The sequence below is a fragment of the Somniosus microcephalus genome, chromosome 9, assembly GCF_052327205.1.
Source record: "Somniosus microcephalus isolate GS21.2 chromosome 9, FLI_Smic_1.0, whole genome shotgun sequence".
NCBI classification, from domain to species: Eukaryota; Metazoa; Chordata; class Chondrichthyes; order Squaliformes; family Somniosidae; genus Somniosus; species Somniosus microcephalus.
Window position 1 is genome coordinate 101243394 of NC_140995.1, and position 21005 is coordinate 101264398.

At 41.3% G+C, this 21005-nt stretch overlaps 1 protein-coding gene across 4 annotated transcripts in view; it reads right to left on the reverse strand.

Annotated features, from left to right (window-relative positions):
- Window positions 1-21005, reverse strand: part of LOC147112560 (microtubule-associated protein RP/EB family member 3-like) — a 98553-nt gene that overhangs the window by 73672 nt on the left and 3876 nt on the right. The window contains exon 1 of one of the 4 annotated variants that reach the window (XM_085996906.1): window positions 4932-5053. The exons of the other annotated variants lie outside the window; for them this stretch is intronic. The gene's annotated coding sequence lies outside the window, so the exon portion shown is untranslated. Of the gene's footprint in view, window positions 1-4931; window positions 5054-21005 lie in introns of those variants that run through there. 4 annotated transcript variants of the gene reach the window in all.

The window sequence follows — 21005 nt, forward strand, 5'->3', positions numbered from 1 at the left end:
AAAAAGTATTCATTTATTTCCCAGGAACCAATCAAAAGTACTCAATTCAATGTCTCTGGAAAAATATCTTCCAACCAACGCTCCAAGACCCCAAACTCTCCCAGCAATATTAGCAGAGACACTTATTTCCTGCCATCCTAACTGCTGACCGATTCCAGGAATTTCCCAATGAAACAAGTTCCACATTCCACTCCAAATTCCCTTTCTACCAAATTGCAGCCCCATCCCCTGCAGTATGATGTACCCTTGTGATATAGCAATAAATAGAAGATGCAATGGTTAAATGAGAAATATTTATATTTTACTGGCCAGAATCACCAAAAATAATTCACTTGTGAATTATGATTACCCTCATTAGTGAAGCAAAAATAGGTATTTTATAGTTACCATTGCCTATCCACTAATTAATTCACAAACTAGCCTTTCTAGAATAAGTCCAGCAAAACTAAATTTCTATCAAAATCACTGCCACATTAGAATTGTTATGCAATTTAAAGCCAATGAGTTCCTAATCTGCTGTCATCCTAAACTAAGGCATTCATACTAAGTGGGTTGAAGGTCTGTCTGAAAGGTCTAATTTCTCAATTGGTTGAGCAGAGGAAATCAGGAAAATAACAAATAGCCAAGAACAATACCGGCTGTGGCCCGGGAGCTGCCTTCTCAGCTGTAAAGGGAACTTGCATTTATATAGCACCTTTAAAGTAGTAAAACGTCCCAAGAGGCTTCACAGAAGCGTAATCAAACAAAAATTGTCACCGAGCCAAAGGAGGAGACATTAGGACAGGCGATGTAGGTTTCAAGGAAGTTCTTAAAGGAGGAGAGGTGGAGAAGTGGAAAGGTTTAGGGGCGTAATTCCAGAGTTTAGGGCCTACGAACAGTTACTGACCTACATTTTCAACACCATATAATGATGACCAACAGATATTTAAATTCTGCAACTGCAATCCAAAATGGCCAGAGATAATTTATTTAAATACATTTTATATTACAACAACTTGCATTTATATAGCGCCTTTAATATAGTAAAGCATCCCAAGGCTCTTACAAGATTCTCAGTTCTTTTTCAATCATCAAAACTTGATAATCTGTCATGAATGCAGGACACTAAAGAGGTTAGTTTGAAGAAAAGTAACTTATGCTCCTTTAAATATTCATAGGGAGTAATTTTGTAATCGAAGATGTGTTTGCATGTACACACAAGTAGGGCACACAAATTGTTGCTAACTGAACCAGGATACATTTTTATACATGTGAAGATGTACTGTTTGTGTTACTATAAAATACAGTTTCAATGCAGTGATGGCGTTCATTAAATACAATTTTGTATTGAAGTTAGCAAATACAGTATAGATTATATTCATATGAAAATTTGCAGTTCTGTTCATTCCCCCACCCCCTCCTTTTGCACACTTACACTTTTCTTTAGGTGCCTTTAGCAATGTATCTCTCCTGATATTGCTATCCTGGTAAAGTTTGCGATTTGTTGTAAATGCAAACATGTTAGAACTAAGTGCAGTACCAGCCTTTATTAAAAATAATGAAGTTGAAGTAAATTCTAAAATTGGTGGATTGGTTGATTAGTTACAACTTGCATCTAAAGCATTTTACAAAGGTGACAAAATAACTGTACACTAAGCAATTGTGAGAGATGGGGTGGTTGTCGAAGACAAGGTTATGAAGCTTTTTCAAATCGTAGTCATGCAATCCTAGATGAAGAGTGTTCCAGAGCACAGGGCCAAGATGGACAAATGTGAAATGAGATGGGGTGGGAGAATACAAAGGAGGTCAGAATTGGTGTGTGCATATTGGGATACAGGGCTGTGAGGTATGGAGGTAGAGAAGGGTGAGGTTAGGCAGGGACTTGTAGATAAGAAGGCATGTTTTGGGCAATTGGGAGCTATTGGAGGTTGATGAGGATAAAAGTAATGGGGAGCAGCACTTAGTGCACGATAGGATGTGTATGGCTGTGTTTTGGACGAGATGCAATTTGCGAAAAGTGGACCTGAAGGGGTCAGCCGAATGCTGGATCAATCGACTCAGTCACAGTTGACGTCAGGAAGGGACAGAAGCAGATGATGTTGAGGAAGTGGAAATACAGAGCTGGGAATTTCCTCAGGGCTTCTCCCATTCTACCATTGGCGGAAGTTCAGGAGAAAACAGGGTTTCCACCAGCGTTATGGCGGTAGAGTTGGGAGAAGCCACAAGAAAATTCCTAGTGCAAGTTTTGGTGGTGGCTAGGATGTAGGCTTTGAAGCTCAAGATCAACTTGCACACTGTCAGACTCAGGCCGAGCAAGCACCCGGGGAGAGGGATGCAGTTGGTGCTAGGGTACAGAGTTTTTGGCAAGAGTCGAAGAGAATTTCTGCACTATTACTGAGCTGAGTTGAATGAGCTCTTGCTTATCCAGGAATAGATATCAGCTAAACAATCAGACAGCACAGTAGTGATTCAGAAGTCTCAAATGGCAGCAGAAAATCAAAGCTCGATTATCAGAGAGCCATAGAAATTTACAGCCATTCAACCCTTCATGTCTTGAGCAATCCAAAACTAATCCTACAGCTTCGCTCTCTCCCCATAGCCTTGTACTTTTCTCTGCTTTAAATATTTATCCAATATTTCCTTAAAAGAAACAATGGTCTCTGGCTCAAACACTCCCCATGGCAAAGCATTCCATGCTCCAACAGCCCTCTGTGTAAAGAAATTTCTAACTACAAGTGATTTTAATTTGAATTAATTACAAAATATTTGGCAATAAACTTGCACATCATTGTTAATCATTCAGTGTGACCCTTATCTGGTATTGCTAGAACATACCAGCTATTAGCATCTGCACTGAATCTAGATTTCTGATGCTGGTGGACAAATAAAAGTTGATTCTTCCCATTCAGTGCACAACTCAAGATATTCCATAGCTCATTTCCTATTAAATGTCTTTTATTGACAAATTCTCTGAATACATTACCAGCAAAAAATCTGAACCTCTTCAATTTAGTCTTCATATATGGATGTGATTTGTAGGCACTGGCCACTACACTACCACCAGGCTGCATAATTTTATGGCAAAAATGATTATGCTTGTTTCAAATTGAAGATTACAAGGCATCAAATGACTTAATGCTCTCTCCCCTCTGTTAGGCAGTATAAATCTTCCTGCAGTTTAAGGCACATAGTTATTCATTTCATATTTACAAGTACGTGACATCATTAGTGCTCACCTTCCTAGAAAGCTGCCTAATAATTTATGAGCATGCAAAATCAATTTCAACAACTTTCTAAACTGAGTAATGCATAAAGCATATCACTTTACAACAGAAAACAAAGTGTGACTTTGATAATAGTCCCCTTGGGAGTGGGAGGAAGCCCAGTCTGGATCTGCAATAAAGCCAAAGACATTAATCAAAAATCTTATATCATCAATTTTACATCATCCATTGGCCCTGAATCAATTGTTCCTGTCAATCTGCTTGGAGTGTTGGAAAGACTGCAAGGAAGAGGATCTCATTATGGAGAGACAGTTTGGAATGAGGGGTACCTGACAACAGATTTCTGGGATTGCAATCCATAAACTATCATATTATATCAAAGGCGGCCTGTAGTGTGAGATTGTAGAGGAAGGTGCAGGTATGTGCCTCTGGAGAAATAAAAAAAACTTTACTTTCATAAGTCTTCTGACTGTTATGCAATATACTAAATTTAAAACGTATTCACCATGACTTTTTGGTAAGCCATCACGTAACCGTGACTCTGGCTCACAACCACCCTGGACACGCGTAACAAACAAAATTTGGATTCATATGCTAAACAGCAAACATTACCCATTTGTCCTGTACATACCTAGAATGATAGGAGCAAAGCTTCATCTTGCAGCAAATTGTAAAACTGTGCTTTTATGTGATTTTCCAATATAACTTTACACAAGGAAACTTGTGATTTTGTCAGCTCTGCTAAGAAACGGATTTCTTCCTTAAAGTATTAATCTCTCATAACAAAAATGATAAAGTTCACATCTAACTTATTCAATGAGAAGTGTACAAACTGAAACTGTCTTTCTCACTCAGAATTCTCTTTCCTTCTGCCATACAGAGCAGATGTCCTAAGGCAGTTGCTCTCAGCTGGGCAGTAAGGGTGCTACAGTTGGGCACAGCATCCACAGTTCTTGTTCCCAATCACCATACAGTGACCCCCCCTACTGGAAATGTTGAGGCTCACACATGAACAATGGGCACTTGGGCCAGGCACTGGAAAGTAACTGCCATGTTGGAATTGCACCCCATCTAATGTCTTTAGAAGAGAAAATTGGACAGAAAAAACAGGAGGGGGGGGGGGGGGGGTAATGTGCACAAAGTTAGTGGACACTGGGTTGATGGTTACTGTCTCCCAAAATCTATTACGCTCACTATTCTGTTCTCACGAACAAATGGCTTTTAATGCATGAAAGAGAAATAATGCATGAAAGAGAAATAATCAGTCAGTATTCCTGGACATGGAACTCACTGTATTTTACAAGAAAAAGCTCCCACAAGATTTCTGAAAAAACCATAGAAATTAACGTTTCCATTTTCTGCAGAGAGTTGACCAATCTATAGGAGTGTATTCCATCAGGAAGTTTCTGGTTAATGCAATCCTAAACCTGATCAAATACTGTAAAACTATTTTAATAGCAATATTTGGTCTTTCACATTTGAGGCATAGTGTACTTTAAAGTTGAAGCAAGTTAACTTTTTCAACCTGAGATTTTAAAGCTCGGTTTTTAAAGCTCAGCTCTATTTTTAACTAGAATATGAAAATTTGCAAGTATTGGGGGAGCCAAACAGAAGAGATTAGTGTTTACTTTTATCTGTAATATATTTTTATAAAATGTATATAACAGAAAAAACACTATGCACAGCTCAGGTATAATTAAAGGATTCACTTTTAAGGAGTAAAAATACCTTTATATAGGATGCTTGCGTTGTCTTTGAATAGTTCTCTTTTTCATTAATTTGTCCTCCCTGCTGAACTGATGTTTTCCCTTTGCTTTTCTCTTCTATTCAGGATTCCGTTTTCGGTTTGATGTACAATAACCATGCCAGTAAACAGCACTTCAACAATTTCATAACCTGGTATAATTTTCCTGGTACCTTTTGAATGCCAGCTCAATTACTGCTCAAAGCAAGCTTTTCTCATCCAAATACTGCAATGACCTTTCAACCACATCTAGCATGCATGCTGAACTGGAATTTTCTATTGCCACGTCAGCAACAGCACTGCAATTTTAGACAAATCAACCATCAGTGGCCAGTGTCATTTATTGATGGAAGTATTTGCATGAATCGAAAACAATTCTGCAAATCCTTACTCTGCAGAAATGTATCACTACAAATGCAATTTTGCCACCACAAATACTGCAGTCTAATATTACTACTTAAAGTATATTTTGTAATACAAAAATACTTGTTGAAACAAATACATCAGGACATCTTAAAGCTCCTATGTTTCCTTTGGTGTACATGAAATGAAACTAATGAAATAAAGTTGAATGATGTGGTAAAAATATACAATTTATGTTCATAAACTGCACACAATATATAATTTATTTCTCCAGATTTTAACCAAATAGGAAAACTGAAATTTTCCTTTATAGCATTTCAAAATAAATGCAAATAGACACAAAGGTAACTTCTTGAAGAATGAATGCAGTTAAAACCCATCTGTGTCTCTAGCCAGTAAATACGTCAAGATTTAACAGAGCTTACTTCAAAACAAGTTTGAAGCTTTATACAGTGTAAGTCAGCATCCTGTAACCTGTCCCAGTGCAGATATTATACTGCAATGTTGGAACAGAGCCCTACTGCACTAAAATAAAAAAATTCTCAGCATTTAACATGCTAAAATGAAGCAGCTTTCCTTACAGCAAAATTGTCTTATACTCTGCATGCAAAGAGAACTATACATTTTATGAAAATGATTTTAATGGTCTTATTCTGGTGCTAAATGGTACAGACAGAAGTTATGTCAAGTGAATAAGCGAATGTGTTATTCCAATATTATTTTTAACCTGCAATATTTACAGAACTGTAAGGACTAAGTACTTCACTATGTAATCTGTGGACTTCAATAATAGCCATATATGGTAACTGAAAATTAAATCTCCACATGAAACAAATTACAGTAGAAAGATTATTTTCATAAAGATTTAATCTAATGTATCTTCCACCATCCATACCAGTCCCAAGGTTTCAGATTACCTTTTCTCAGGTCAACCTGCTATGTTTCGCTTTCCAATTAAAGTAAATTGCAGCATTAAAAAGGAAAGCAAAAATGAAACTGGTATCAAATGTGACGAGATACTTTTATTTGAGATTATAGTACAATGGTTTGAAATCAATTTTTATGGACTATTAGCATGGTTTGGCAAAGATTACAAATTCTTATTCTTTGATCAAGTAATGTCCTGTAGACGATGCTTTCTATCACATTGAGACAGTTTCACAGATTCAGAATCAGCCAAATAGAAATCTATTTATAAGAGCTTAATTATATTGCTGTCTTTCTGCCAAAATACCATGGTTACCTATATATTTTTTTAACCTTAAATGATAGAGCAGCACAATATTTAGCAATAAACTGATTGCATGTTCAAATACCTTTGTTTTATTATTATTGGACTATGCTGGTTTCAGCAGACCAGGTGCAGAAGGTCACGGAAGGAGCCCCGAGGAGGGGCGGTTGGTGAGAAGGTCACGGAAGGAGCCCCAGGAGGAGCGGCTGGTGAGCAGGCCCGGGCGTTGGGCTGAAGATTGTCGGACAGGAGGAATGGTGGAAATGGAATGGCGGCGCGCACCGACGCAGCGGCTTTGCTTCTCCCAGTCATGGGAGCTTGCAAGATCACATTTCGTTGTTCATGTACTTGTGCAATGACAATAAAGTTGAATTATTATTATGAGGTTCATTTTTCCAGCACTGATCACAATATCCCAGAACTGAGCAAAATGTAAATATAATTTATTTGCTCACAAATATGCAAAATTACTATAAATTACAAAACTACTGCCTACAGCACATCAGGCTTCTATTGTATAAACATACTGCTAAGTACAGCATACCTGTAAGACTGATCTTTTGTAACTGTGTGCTTGTGGAAGGGAATGATCTTACTTTCATCGGGACTGCTGGTTCCAGATGAAGAACAGATAGAGGCAGTGGGGAAGGAGTCATGATTGTATTGAAAAAAACACTGCTGTGACTCAGCACTTGGTTCAAGGAGATTATCACAGCTCCCTTGACCAAGATAATAAAAGCTCACCTCCCACTCGATGTGACTGCAAATAATTGCCACAGCATTCTAATACTAACAGTTTTGAGAAAGGATAGGATTGGACGAAAGAGGTGGGATTGTGGTTAAACATTCAAGCTATGTGACTAAATATTGCCTTTATGGTTAACTGCTTGTTAACCCAGGTTTCCAAGTTATGGCACTAGCCAATCACACATATCCTTATTTAATATTTATTTTGTTGACATTATTAAACAGCATATTAGCATAATTATCAGGACTCTTTAAATGCTAACTGAAATGAAGTCAAAAGTAAAAATGGGGATTTTGATAGATTTTCTGACAAACCTTGAAACATTCTGAAATAAAATTTTACTCACTTAATTCTGCTTTACAACAGACCAGACATAATTAAATGGAGCTAACATTAAACTTAAGGAAAAAAAATGGTTAAAACATCTTAATCCAAGAGTCTTGTCCTGCATCCATTGTTATGATTTGGACTCTGCTCAAAAATCATGACGGGAACCCTTGGTCAATCAGGTTGTGTACTTGGCAGCATTTACAGATCAAGATTAGTCTTTGTGGTGGAATATACAGGATAAAAGAATCTCGGGGAGAAATTGGGTGAGTAGCGCCACCTGTTAGCACCTAAAGAGGCAGTCAGTGGCTGTAGCGCCACTGGCTGCGTCTCCGGCGATATTCAGTAGGGGCGCTAATGGTGACGTTAGGCATTTGCGCTGCGCCGCCACCGATGACGTCATCGGTGTGCGCAGCGCCCCATTCGTGATATTTGGTAGCGAACGCCGCAGTTGCACCGCTCGCTACCCGCGCCCGGTTCACGGGGCCTTACTGTGCCGGCAGCGGCGCAAGTTAAGGTGGAGGTGCGGGGCGGCCGCTTTTTCGGCGGCCGCCTGCCAGCACCTCCGTCCCCGGCCTCCTAACTCCCCTCCCCCCCCCCCCCCCCCCCCCCCCCCGCCGCCCCGCGGCATTGCCGGCTGTTTCCCGAGAGCCCGGCACTTCTCCTTGGTGCCGGGCTCATTTGCCGGCACTCGCGATCGGGGATCGCGCTGTTGCAGGCACCTCCCCCTTAACAGTGGGAGGAAGGTCTGCAGTACCGCAGCGTGCCGTGCCGCAGCATGTGGCGCTGCGGCACGTTGCGATAATCAGTTTCAGCGCCCTAAGAGGGACGTGGAGCGCCTCGAGCCTCGCCCAGTCTCCCTCGAGCGGCACTGAAACTGAATTTCTGGCGATCGGTATCACTCCGATCGCTGCGCTAAATCCTGCGCTCAGGCGACTTTTGCGCCACTTTGGCGCCCCAACCCAATTTCTAGGCCAGTGTTTTGATGATTTTGCCACGTAAACACAGCCAACACACAAAAAATATATAAACAATGCACATTTTGATCCAAAGTTTTAATATACATTGTATGTCCAAAATTCCCTACTCCTGCCTCCGAATACCATTTCTCTTTTTTTCAACATGACCATCTCCACAACCATTACAAGTGCCTGCTCGAACTACTTTGTCAGTGTCAGACTGATGCTGCTTTTTCTTGCAAAAGTTAATTGTAATGACACTAGCACTGCCCTTGCTGATAATCAGCTAACAATATGGACTGAGGATTGAAATGGAAACATTTCTGGTCTATATGGCTCAGTTCCACACAATGTCGTGTATTTACCGACTGAACCACTGGAGCATCTCCAGAAAACTGCTTTTGTAGAAACCTAACCTAACACCCCTGGTATGAAGCTATTTAGTATCTGGGGTCATCTGCTTCTAACCCTCTGCACACTTTGGCTTAGGACAAAAGATGAGCCAAGTCAGCGGCCGACAACAAAATCACTTCTTCAGCCTGAGGTACAGTCTATTAGGATAGGATTCTACAGCCACTGTCTAGGGTCCACACAGTAGATGTTTGAGGAAATCCCACAAAGCTCTGGCATTGGTTGCATCCACTGTAACTAACTGGTGTCATTGCTAGTCTCTAGCACCACTGGAGGCTGGACTCAGATCAAGGCAATCCAGGCATTGTAATCATTAAAGAACATGCTGAATTAGCTTCCCATGGTTGGAATCATACCTAGCACAAAGGAAGTTGGCTGTGGTTGTTGGAGGTCATTCATCTCAATCACGACATCACTGCAGGAGTTCCTCAGGGCAGTGTCCTAGGCCCAACCATCTTCAGCTGTTTCATCAATGACCTTCCCTCCATCAGAAGGTCAGAAGTGGGGATGTTCGCTGATGATTGCACACTGTTCAGCACCATTCGAGACTCGTCAGATACTGACGCAGTCCGTGTCCATATGCAGCAAGACCTGGACAACATTCAGACTTGGGCTGACAAGTGGCAAGTAACATTCGCACCACACAAGTGCCAGGCAATGACCATCTCCAACAAGCGAGACTCTAACCATCTCCCCTTGACATTCAATGGCATTACCATCGCTGAATCCCCCACTATCAACATCCTGGGGGTTACCATTGATCAGAAACTGAACTGGACCAGCCATATAAATACTGTGGCTACAAGAGCAGACCATTCAGGATAAAGCAGCTCGCTTGATTGGCACTCCATCCACCACCTTCAACATTCACTCCCTCCACCACCGGCGCACTGTGGCTGCAGTGTGTACCATCTACAAGATGCACTGCAGCAACTCGCCAAAGCTCCTTCAACAGCACCTTCCAAACCCGCGACCTCTACCACTTACAAGGACAAGGGCAGACGCATGGGAACATCACCTCCTACAAGTTCCCCTCCAAGCCACACACCATCCTGACTTGGACCTGTATCGCCGTTCCTTCACTGTCGCTGGGCCAAAATCCTGGAACTCCCTTCCTAACAGCATTGTGGGTGTACCTACACCATATGGACTGCAGCGGTTCAAGAAGGCAGCTCACCATCATCTTCTCAAGGGCAATTAGGGATGGGCACTAAATGCAGGCCTAGCCAGCAACGCCCACATCCCATCAAAGAATTTTAAAAAAAATTCCATTCCTCACCAACAACTTGCATTTATATAGCGCATGTAACATAGAAAAAATCCCAAGACGCTTAACAGAGCGTAACCAGACAATAATAAGCACCCATCCAAAGATGGAGATATTGGGAGGGGCGACTAAAAGCTTTCTCAAACACGTGGGTTTTAAAGGAGGAGAGGGAAGTGACAGAGGGGTTTAGGGAAGGAATTCCAGAGCTTCAGGCCTAAAATTTAAAATTTGAGGGGTGGGGGACCTGGAGCCAATGTAGGTCAGTGAGCACAGGGGTGATGGGTTATTGGGACCTTCACAGCTCTGTCTCCTAGTTAAAGATGGGATGGCTTGCATCTCGATGTTGAAACCATTTGCCTCAGGCAGCACAGCTAGGTGGCACCCTCTCTTTAAATACAGTGAAAGCAATTCTGGAGCACAGAGAAATATCTTTAGTAGCACTGTACTTATTTCCGAACCTAAGAATAATCTGTTTGGGTAGATTGATGGTAGTCACCATTTGGACAAACAAAGGCAAGTTCTATGATAGAAGTTTGATGACTGGTGACAGCAAATTGAACAAACCTTTATCAGTTCTCTTAATGAAGACTTTTTAGTCACTACTGCTCTCATGATTTCTGAAAAGGCACTCATCTCTGGACCACTGTCAAGGTCAGTGCCCTTCTGCTGGAATCAACCTGGATTAATATAATTTCTGGTTAGGCCTCAGAATACTGTGTGGGTGATAGAGGCTTTGAAAAGGGTGCAGAGGAGGGCCACAAGTTTAATTCCCAGTCTAAAGCAACTTAGTTACCCAGACAGGCTCAAAGAGCTGGGTCTCTATACTTTACAGAAGCACAGACTTAGGGGGTGAAGGGATTAGATTGTGTTTGTACAGACAAATTGTTTCAACTAAATAGGTTAGAGAGGACCAGGGGTAATACTCTCAAGTTATGAGAGAGCAGAATAGGAGCAGGAGACGACCATACAGCCTCTCGAGCATGTTCTGCCATTCAATAAAATCACGGCTGATCATCTACTCCACTTTCCCCATATCACCCGATTCCCTTAGCGTCCAAAAGGTCATGCTAAACCTTTACAAATCACTGGTTAGGTCTCAGCTGGAGTATGGTGTACAATTCTGGGTACCACAATTTAGGAAGGCTGTCACGGCCTTAGAGAGGATACAGGGAAGTTTTACCAGGATGATACCAGGGATGAGGGACTTCAGTTATGTGGAGAGATTGGAGAAGCTAAGATTGTTCTCCTTAGAACAGAGGTGGTTAAGGGGAGACCTAATAAAGGTATTCAAAATTATGAGGGGTTTTGATAGAGCAAGTAGGGAAAAACTGTTTCCTTTGGCAAGTGGGTCGATAACCAGAGGTCATAGATTTAAATTATTTGGCAAAAATACTAGAGGGGAAATTATTTCCACAGAGGATTATGATGATCTGGAATGCACTACCTAAAAGGATGGTGGAATCAGATTCCATAGGAACTATCAAAAGACAATTGGACATGTATTTGAAGAGAACTATGTTGCAGGGTTATTGGGAGAAAGCTGGGGTGTGGGGCTTTCAAACAGCCAGCATAGGCACGACAGGCCGAATGATCCCCTTCTGTGCTGTAAGATTCTGTGATTTCTCTCCATCATTACTCTTCACTCAAACTCCTCTCGAAATTACATCAGAATGATTACTGAAATGGAAAATGCCTCTTTGTTTTTAACACAAGTGGTGGTTAGCACCAGCAGTCTCTAATGCTCAAGTCTTAGAAACTAAGTAAACAATAAATGATTGCACCAATGATAAAACTTGCTGTATTTTTTCCCCACCCCTCCTAAAAGTGTTGACTTCTTGCTGGGGTATGGCTCCAGAAGCAGCAGCTGGTAGCTAGCCATTATTTACCCGTGTACCAGTGACAGCCAGGCTATTCGACCTCAAAGGAGAAAGAGAGAGAATTACAGCCAAGGCCAATCCTATTCTCACCACAATTCAAACACATACAGATTGAAAAAGTGGCAATATAATATTAAAGCTCACTTTACTCTACCCATTGCATTACTGTGATATTTTCCATTGTTTCCCTTTAACAGGGTTGACAACACAGCATAGAGAACTGAATTAACCCTCTCTCACTTTAATCTTTGATTCCACCATGAATTCTCATAAAGTTCCAAAAATTTCCAGAAGGGAAGTTTGATAAGCATGCTTGCAATACTTAATAGAATGCCCTTTTGTTTTTAATCTAAACTTTTGTTATCAGGTCACCTCTTCTCCTGTTGAATTGGAGAGATCTTATTCTGCACTACTCCACAGAAAAATATTCACAATTAAAAGGCCGAATGGCCTCCTTCTGTGCTGTTATGACTATGACTATGAGTAGGTCAGCAACTTAAGTTCATCCATACTGCAAAAAAATCTTTTGCGTTTTTCTAATTGACTCAAATAGTCACTTTTTTACTAACCACATTGGTTCGCTCAAACATTGGCAGGTACTGAAATCGAACAGACAAGAAACTTGCACAAAAACAAATGTAATCACTCACTTTTATAAAGTAAGAATCTGGTAGTAGCAGCTACCACAAAAGGAACCAATTCGTTCCATACTTGTTTTAGCTGATATTTTAATTTCTGACCCAGCTGAAATAGCCCTACAAGCAAAAAATACATAAGTAATTCTTAAAAACAAAGTCAGTAATTGTATATTAGAAATGCTTTCGCTCGAATGGGTCTTGGGTTCTGTTTCCTTTAAAAGAAAGTTCCCTTTAAAATAACGCTTTTCACGACCTCAGGACATCCCAAAGCGCTTTACAGCCACTGAAGTACTTTTGAAGTCACTGTTGTAACGTTGGAAACGCGGCAGCCAATTTGCACACAGCAAGCTCCCACAAACAGCAGTGATAATGACCAGATAATCTATTTCAGTGATGTTGATTGAGGGATAAATATTGACCTGGACACTGGGGATAACTCCCCTGCACTTCTTCGAAATAGTGCCATGGGATCTTTCACATCTACCCGAGAGCAGAGAGGGTCGCGGTTTAATGTCTCATCCGAAAGACAGAACCTCCGACAGTGCAGCCCTCCCTCAGTACTGCACTGAGTGTCAGCCTAGACTTTTGTGCTCAAGTTTCTGGAGTGAACCCACAACCATCTGACTCAGAGGCGAGCGTGCTACCAACTGAGCCACGACTGACACTCTGCTCTGCTGTAACATTGATCAAGTTTAGTCAAGTATCTGGAGTGAAATTTTTATGTTCAGTGTGTTCCTATTCTGAGCCAAAGAGTAGAGTGCGATACCTGACTATACTTGATCAATGTCACAGCAGAGCAGCTAATATTTAATTATACTGCTTTGCCAACATAAATAATCCTGGAGCCTTGAATGCCGAGAACACCCTCACACATTTTAATTCCAACAGCTACAAGTATAGCAATGCAGAGTTAGGTGTGGTTACAGATAGAGCTCTCTCATGGGTAAGCGAGGAGCACAGGCTGCTTCTGAAAGTCTGTAGACTGTGCTTCCATTCACACCTACATAGTTAAGTTATAAATATAAACAAAATTATCATACCTCAGTAATTAGAAGAATTAGAGGGGGATTGAAGCTATTATGGGAAATACATTAAAATTGAAGAACGTTGTGGGATCAGGAACTTTTATTCAATTTCAAAATAAATAAGCAAATGCCTTTCCTTGCAAATTCTGACTTATTTTATAGCTTAATGTTTTTCTAATTACTAATGTACAGTGCAGCACCAGCTGGCACATTCTTAAGGAAAGATTAGCACCTAGGTAGAGGCACTGATTTTGCATTGCAGATTTGCAGCTTGAATATATTAGAATAATAACTTCATGTCAGTTGCTAGGTATGTAGCGTTGTCAAAAAAACATCAGAATTTCTATAAAAGTTGTTAATATTGGTGTCAATTATTTTTGTACTAACAGTGGCTTCAACAACAGCAGCAACAGTTCAGAGAGAACAGAGTGCGTGTGGCCTTAGACAGGTAGAATCCATGGTCTCCTGTTGGGAAGTAGCTCTAAGACCCAGTACAAAAGACTGCATCTGCAGTCTGATCCAACTAGGGCCTTTCAGATCAGGTGTTCTCGTTTTCTTGCATCATCTAGTACACTGCATTTACCCAACTACTGATCATTTTAAACGTAGGAATAAGGATTTCAAAAAGTATTGAGAGTCATATCTAACACACAAGTTAAAGAAAATCTTTAGATTCTACCTATGAACTCAAGGTGTAGCTGATAACTTAGCTGGCTAAGGTAGATTGGGAAACTACATTAAACAGTATGACGGTAGACAAGCAATGACTAGCATTTACAGAATTAATACATAATTTACAACAAACATACATTCCTTTAAGGCACAAAAACCCCACAGGAAAAGTGGTTCAACCTTGGCTAACAAGAGAAGTTAAAAGATAGTATTAGATCAAAGGAAGAGGCGTATAATGTTGCCAAAAATAGTAAGCCTGAGGATTGGGAGGATTTTAGAATTCAGCAAAGGAGGACCAAGAAATTGATAAAGAAAGGGAAAATAGAATGAGAGTAAACTAGCGAGAGACATAAAAAGACTAAAAGCTTCTATAGGTATGTAAAAAGGAAAATATTAGCGAAAGTAAATGCGAGACAGGAGAAATTATAATGGGGAATAAGGAAATGGCAGAGAAATTGAACAAATACTTTGGGTCGGATTTTCCGATCGGAGGCTTCCTGCGTGCGGATGCCTCTGATTGGGAAAAGTCTACGCACTTACCTGCTGGCTCCGTAGGTCCCGAGACTTCAATCCTGGGCCTCTCCTGGTCTGCGCGCGCAGAGGTCCAGGTATCCCAGGGGAGCAGGCGGTTCGCAAGCGTCCCTGGGATCACGTGGGCTGTGGGGAACCAATCAAAGAGGGAATTCCCCCTTCATGCTTTTGACAGGTCTCTCCGCATAGATCCGTCAAAAGTATTAATGGGGATCACATTTAAAAAGTTAAACATTAAATAAATTGTTAAGAAATCCCATATTTAAAATTAGTTAAAATTACATTAACTTAAATATTTTACACAAAAAATTAATTTTTGAAAAAAAATTAAAGTTTTTTACGGGGCTAAAAATAAGCTTACCTTTTTTTTTTAAAAAGTATTTTTAAATTATGAGTGAAAATTTTTTAATTTTTAAAAACTCTTATGCCGGTAAAAGCAGGCGTACCAGGCGTAAGATTTTTAAAGGTTTTCAGCGGGCGGAGGCTGTGCAGAAAGCGGCACTCTCTGCCTGCGGAGGCCCTTTTCCCAGGAAGGCGGATGATCTGTCAAGAGAATTCTTGCAGATTGGAAGTGCCGGTTTTCAGCACATGCGCTTTGCATGCCTGAAACTGGCACTTGCAAGGCCCCTACAGGTGCGTACCCACCTCGTACCCACCCATAGGGGTCGGAATATACGGCCCATTGCGTCTGCCTTCACAGAAGAAGACGCAAAAAACTTCTCGGAAATAGTGGAGAACCAAGAGTCTAACGAGAATGAGGAACTGAAAGAAATTAGTATTAGTAAAAAAAATAGTACTGGAGAATTTAATGGGACTGAAAGCTGATAAATCCCCTGGGCCTGATGGCTTACATCCTAGGGTTTTGAAAGAGGTGGCTATAGAGATAGAGGATGCACTGGTTGTCATTTTCCAAAATCCCATGAATGGTTTCCACGGATTGGAAGATAGCAAATGTAACCCCACTATTTAAGAAAGGAGGGAGAGGGGAAACGGGGAACTACAGGCCAGTTAGCTTGACATCAGTAGTAGGGAAAATGCTCGAATCTATTATTAAGGATGTGGTAACAGGGTACTTAGAAAATAATACAGGAAACTTTGGTTTATCCGGAGGTTGTATGCCCGGAAACCTCGATCTAACGGCAGAAATCAGCAGCCGTTTTGGTTAGGTTTTTTTCCTTCTCCTAGCATTTTTTTTTTTTATAAAACAGTCAGGCTCTGGAAAGCGTCTCTGTAGCTTAGCAACAGCTTCAGAGATGCTTCCAAGGTACGGGCCGAGTGTTTACAAGCTGTTGCTAAGCAACAGTGTTTGTTGTCAGATACAGAGATGAAAACCTCCTATCCTTCAACATTAGCGCTGGTCTATCCGGAAGTTTTGATAGATCGGTAGCAGCTCGGTCCCGTCGGTGCCGGATATCAGAACTTTTCCTGTAATAGGATTGGGCAGAGTCAACACGGATTTATGAAAGGGAAATTGTGTTTGACAAAGAGTTTTTTGAGGTTGTAACTAGCAGAATAGATAAGGGGGAACCAGTGGATATGGTGTATTTGGATTTTCAGAAGGCATTTGATAAGGTGCCACACAAGAGGTTATTAAACAAAATTAGGGCTCTTGGGATTGGGGGTAATATTTTACTAGCATGGATTGAGGATTGGTTAATGGACAGAAAACAGAGAGTAGGAATAAACAGGTCATTTTCAGGTTGGCAGGCTGTAACTAGTGGGGTACAGCAAGAATCAGTGCTTTGCATGCCTGAAACTGGCACTTGCGAGGCCCCTACGGGTGCGTACAATAAAATAAAGGACACCTGACACAAGTCCCTTAAGTGGCCCTAATTTACAGGTTTCACTGTACTAAGGCTATTTCCGTTGGAGCAGATGGGGCTTGGAGCACATTTAATTGAGGTTTGAGATTAGGAAGGGTTTTGATAGTCATTCCCTATTTATCCTATTTCCTCTGGTCGAGATGTCAGTGAAAATGAGTCATCATTTTAAATCTTCACTTGGGTTTGGATGAGGGGACCAAATGTAATATATCCAAGTCTGCTGATGATCCAAAGCTCGGTGGGAATGTAAGTTGTGAGGAGGATGCAAAGAGGCTTCAAGGATATAGACAAGCTAAGTGAGTGGGCTAGAACATGGCGAATGGAATATAATGTGGAGAAATGTGAAGTTATCCACTTTGATTAGAAAAATAGAAAAGCAGGGTATTTTTTAAATGGAGATTGGGAAATGTTGGTGTTCAGAGGGACCTGGGTGTCCTTGTACACGAATCACTGAAAGTTAACATGCAAATACAGCAAGCAATTAGGAAAGCAAATGGTATGTTGGCCTTTATTACAAGAGGATTTGACTATAAGAGTAAAGACGTCTTACTGCAATTTGATAATGTAACCATGTCAATCTTTAACTCTCTTCTGTAACTTAACTTGATTTTAAAACAATTTCAACCAATTAAGCTTGAATTTCATTTTGTCACCTTGCTTCTCAACACAGAAAAATTGCACATTTTAAAGAAACTGTCGCAGTCATAACTTTTTTTTCTTGTCTCTGGCACTTTTACCCATTGATCAGGTCCCCAGAGAGCGATGCTCAAATGACCTCCGTGCACCACTCGTACTCCCTCCCAATTTATATCCTGCTCTGGTGCCACTTTCCCTGGAGACCCATTAAGGCATTCCTGAAGCCCATATAACTGCATGACCAGCATTTGAGTACTATACTGCCTAAAACCGCAGAAGCTTACAGCACAGGAGGTGGCCATTCAGCCTATTGCCTGTACCAGCTCTTTGCTAGAGTAATCCAAAACCAATCTCACTGACCTCTTCAACTCTCATAGGTCTGTACCTTCCCTTAAAAGATGCAATCAATCCTACCTCAACTGCTGCTTGTGGCAAATTATTCAACACACTAACTCTCTGCATAAAGAAGTATCTCTTTTTACTCCCTCCAAGTGAGGATTTAAAAATGACTTATTTTCACTGACATCTCGACCAGAGGAAATAGGGTAAATAGGGAATGACTATCAAAACCCTTCCTAATCTTAAACCTCAATTAAATGTGCTCCAACGGAAATAGCCTTAGTACAGTGAAACCTGTAAATTAGGGACACCCAAGGGACTTGTATCAGGTGTCCTTTATTTTCAAGGTGTCCTTATTTTGAAAATGGCCACTGTATGTACAGTAAACTGGATGAGACAAAAATTTCAGGATTGGCTGTATCTCCTGCAATGTTCCTTCTTTTTTGCCCTCACCTGGAATCGTGCCTAATTCTGGAGCCCTGCCATCAGGATGTGATTTCAGTTCATTTTCTCTTTGTTGGGTTTCTTAGTTCATTGCCATACCATGTTTCATGAACATTTCCTAGTTCATTACCATTCCTTTTCCATCGAGTCAGGGACATCCTGATCTTGGGATCTGTTATGTTGGTAGCTTTCACAGGGCAAGGTGGCTGCAGTAGGGCTAGTGTGCCTGTCAGAGCTGGAGAGGGGGGGGCGGGGGGAAGAGGCTAGAAAAGCTGGGGCACAGGGGGAGCCAGAAAAGAAGGGGGCGGGAGCCAGAAAACATTTCACTGGTGCATAAATAGTGTCGGTGAGTGATAGTAAACCCCAAGTTTCAAATATTGGTTTATAGTTGTAATAAAATATTTTACATTATGATGGTTTTTAACACTAATAGGGAAAAAATTAACATTTCGTAAACTCCCTTTTATACGTCAATATAATTTGTTGAGAATGTCGCGCAAATACCAGTGACATATTTTATTCAAAAGTGAATACGCCACAAAAATATCCAGAGACATTCTCTCCAAATCCAAAAATCCTTCCAACTGCAAGCAAATGCAAAGCTCTGGGTCTGCACATGAGCAGGACAACAGAGTTGGCTAATCTGATGATCCCAGTGCTTAAGTAGCTTGCTGATATGCACTATCTTCAGACATGAAAGAGTGGCCACCAGGTCAAAGGACACTATTACCCCACTATTCAAAAAAGGTGGTAGAGAGAAAACGGGGCATTACAGACCGGTAAGCCTGACATCGGTAGTGGGGAAAATGCTAGAGTCCATTATAAAAGATGTAATAGCAGAGCACTTGGAAAACAGTGACCGGATCAGACAAAGTCAACATGGATTCACAAAAGGTAAATCGTGCTTGACTAATCTACTGGAATTTTTTGAGGATGTAACTGGTAGAATAGATAAGGGAGAACCAGTGGATGTGGTGTATTTGGACTTTCAGAAGGCCTTCGATAAGGTCCCGCATAAGAGATTAGCGTGTAAAGTTAAGGCACATGGGATTGGGGGCAAGGTATTGACTTGGATAGAGAACTGGTTGGCAGACAGAAAGCAAAGAGTTGGAATAAACGGGTCTTTTTCCGAATGGCAGGCAGTGACTAGTGGGGTACCGCAGGGATCGGTCCTAGGACCCCAGCTATTCACAATATATATATACATATATATATATATACTTATACTAGCTGGGGGAGCCCGGCTTTGCCAGGGCTGTTTTGGGGCGGGCGGTTTAAATCGAGTGCCAGGCTTTGGGGCCCTGTCTGTGTCCCTTTGTGAATCTGGTGCCGGGCAACATTTTAAATCGAGTCCCAGGCTTTAGGGCCCTGTCTGTGTCCCTTTGTGAATGTGGTGCCGGGCAACATTTCTACCTTTTAATACCTTGAAAGATGAAAGTGAAAGTACTTATAAAACGTTTTTGGTAAATCTTATGTTATTTTTAAAAGAGAAACTAACTTTTTCAAAGCTGGATAAGGAGAGTAGTTTGAGCTGCAAGCAGTGAAAGAATGGCTGGCAGATCCCTGAGATGAAAACGATTAGTCCCACCCACACACACACTTAATACCTTGAAAGATGAAAGTGAAAGTACTTATAAGATTTACCAAAAACGTTTTATGTTATTTTTAAAAGAGATACTAACTTTCAAAGTAGTTTGAGCTGGAAGCTGAAGGCATGGCACTGAAACAATGGCTGCCAGATCCCCGAGATGAAAACGATTAGTCCCGCCCACACACACACACACCCCGATTGGCCAACCATCAGGGGACTGTACTGTAGGATTGGTCAATCGTGACGGCACAGGATTGGTCGAACCTTGACGTCAGTCAATCAATGCTAGCAGATAATGAGTTTAATTTTGAAGGTTTTTTGCATAAGGCTGCGAACAATTTTCGTCCGACCGAAAAGTAAATACGCTTACCAGCGTCCCGGAAGCGTAAGCTTTCTTCGGAGGTAACGCGCGCGTAGGTACGCGGTATAAGTTTCGAGCGCATAGCCGGACAGACGCACACCCGAGGACAGACAGACAGAAGGACAGACAGATCGACCACTTTATATATATATATAATGTATATATATATATATAGATAGATATAAATGATCTGGACAAGGGAACTAGATGTAATATCTCCAAATTTGCAGACGACACAAAGCTGGGTGGGCGTGTGTGCTGTGAGGAGGATGTCGAGAAACTCCAGGATGATTTGGTCATGTTGGGTGATTGGGCAGAAACATGGCAGATGCAATATAACGTGGATAAATGTGAGGTTATCCACTTTGGTGGCAAAAACAGGAAGGCAGATTATCTAAATGGCAATAGATTGGGAGAAGGAGAAGTGCAACGAGACCTGGGTGTCCTTGTGCACCAGTCGCTGAAGGTAAGCATGCAGGTGCAGCAGGCGGTTAAGAAGGCAAATGGTATGTTGGCCTTCGTAGTGAGAGGGTTTGAGTACAGGAGGAAGGATGTCTTGCTGCAGTTGTACAGGGCCTTGGTGAGACCACATCTTGAGTATTGTGTGCAGTTTTGGTCGCCTTATCTGAGGAAGGATGTTCTTGCCATGGAAGGAGTTCAGCGAAGATTCACCAGGCTGATACCTGGGATGGCAGGAATGACGTATGAGGAGAGATTGTGTCGATTGGGCTTGTATTCGCTGGAGTTTAGAAGAATGAGAGGTGATCTCATTGAAACGTATAAAATTCTGACAGGACTAGACAGACTAGATGCAG